Below are 2482 nucleotides of genomic sequence, written 5' to 3'. Positions count from 1 at the left end.
ACCCTAGTATTATTATCATTATTATTATTATTATTATTATTATTATTATTATTATTATTATTATTATTATTATCATCATCATCATCATCATCATCCTCATCATCATTATTATTATTATTATTATCAAAATAAAGGAAACATTATGAATAATGGTGGAATGATAATTAAATACAAATCTCCACACTTACAATTTAATATTACATGAAAAGGAGAAAGAAATCAATTATGCAGATTTTTTTAAAGAAATCAGTACAAAAATGGAAAAAAGATTTCATTAAATTCCGATGTGGTGCCGTTTATAAACTATCCAAAAAGAAATCAAATTAGCACGTGGATTTCACATCAAAGAAGCTTCCACTTTCTCCCTAAGTATTTTACAGGTTACTCGACGAAGACTCTCAAAGGGATGGGTAAAATGGTTTAACGACGAAGCATGAACCAAATTACGTATACTAAGTTTTATCATATTTTCATTTGTACACAAAACCACGCACATACTAACCTATATACATACATACGTACATAGGCAGATAAACAGTTTGATAGATAGATAAATAGATACAGGGAGGGAGGGAGGGAGGGAGTTAAGGAGGGGGTAGAGAGATATATTAAATATTGTGTTTGATTTTATTTCAAGATATAATAAAAACAATTTTACATTAAACTGAAGGATTACTCCATACTTTTCGTAGAGTAAATATTTATTATTCTTTAACAAGAACAGTATTGACAGTGACTTCCATATTTCTGCCAGCTTAGTCTTCATGTATGTATGTATGCATGCATGTATGTATGTATGTATGTATGTATGTATGTATGTATGTATGTATGTATGTATGTATGTATGCATGTATATATGTATGTATGTATGTATGTATGTACGTATGTATGTATGTATATGTATGTGTATACATGCATACATGCCAGGAACGTGCCGATATTAATAACTCAGGGTAGGTAGTTGGTGACGTTTATATAGTGGATTTTCATCGATGAGTTCATGAACCTTGGTTCTTTTCCCTAAAACTATATATTTATATATATATTTAATACTGTGAAACTTAATTTAATTATAATTTTTAATAAATTGATTTTAATTGAGATTTTACCTGTAATTTTGGATTTTTATCCCTAATATTATTATATATATATATACACATACATATAGATAGATAGATAATTCACTGAATTGTTTATATTAAAATAACCAGTAACCTGACATAAATATAATTTTATCTCAAGTTTGTAGGAGTATAAAGAGACAAAGTATTCAATATATCTGCCTTCATTGTGCATCACAGCCTTCACACGCCGCCTGAAGGCGTCACAACTCTTTATGAGGAAGTACTCAGACATGATGTCCCACTCTTCCCTCAAGACTTGATCAAGACTTGGATGTGAAGTTCTGTTGGTAGGGACCTCCAATTTGTCCTATACGGCATAGTCCAGAGAGTTCAAGTCTAGGCTAGAAGAAAGCTAGAAATTGGCAGGCCAAAAGTCAGCGAAGTTGTCTTCACAGAATTTCTGCACTTTCTTCACCGTATGAGCTGGATCACCATATTCGGTCTACACATAATTACTGTTGGGGTAGTTAGTATAATGAAAAGCCTTATACCGCAAGACTTTATAATAAACGCTAGTCCCTACCTTTTCCACAGACTTGAAAAAAATGGAGAGGCATCTTTTTTTCCGTCAGACGCCACAATTCCGAGTATCATGACTTGAGCTGGGGGCTTCGTCCTAAAGACGCCCTTTACTTCAGACGGTTTAAAACAGCATCAACGGTAAAGATTTTTTCATCTGAAAAGTTTTTTACGGTTTGTCCATTGTGCTTCAGGTATCGTAACACTTTTTTGGCCCTTTCATGCCTTTTGGCTTTCATTGCATGAGTCCATAGGTGTCTCGGGGTCCTCGCGTATGACCCCAAATGTAAATCAGTGTGTACAGCATTTCTGATGGTCTTTGGATCAACTTTCAAGGATGTTGTTGGGTCTTTGGAAATTTTGGCTTTGAAATATTTAATAAATGCATTATCCCATTTTTTCCCTTTATGGCTCCACTTCCTTACTTTCCCATATCCAACATTCGGTTCTTAACGTTGTATGTAGACAGTGCTCACAGAGGCCTCGACAGTCTGAACAATACGTCCAATAGCAACCCAGGCACGAAGCAAATTAGCAATGCGTTGCCTCTTGGTTTCTTAAGTGGACATACTAGATAGTATGACTGGAACTTCTGCTTAAATTAACTCTATGTACATCCACCCTCAAATAAAAAAAATATTTTAGTATTTACGCTCAGGAATATATGATAAATTAGGCTTCCAAAATATTCCAAACTTTACTTTCCCACTCTGTATATGTATATGTATATGTGTATATCTATATCTATATCTATATCTTTTATCAACACACACACACACACACACACACACACATATATATATATATATATGTGTGTGTGTGTGTGTGTGTGTGTGAGT

General features: G+C 33.3%; 1 protein-coding gene across 2 annotated transcripts in view; it reads left to right on the top strand.

Annotated features, from left to right (window-relative positions):
• The window catches only part of LOC106867622 (trissin receptor), a 165297-nt gene that overhangs the window by 160860 nt on the left and 1955 nt on the right, over positions 1–2482 (top strand). The window lies entirely within an intron of this gene.

The sequence above is a fragment of the Octopus bimaculoides genome, chromosome 9, assembly GCF_001194135.2.
Source record: "Octopus bimaculoides isolate UCB-OBI-ISO-001 chromosome 9, ASM119413v2, whole genome shotgun sequence".
Classification (NCBI taxonomy): domain Eukaryota; kingdom Metazoa; phylum Mollusca; class Cephalopoda; order Octopoda; family Octopodidae; genus Octopus; species Octopus bimaculoides.
The sequence above is the reverse complement of the archived record's forward strand: the minus strand, read 5'-3'. Positions and strand labels throughout refer to the sequence as shown.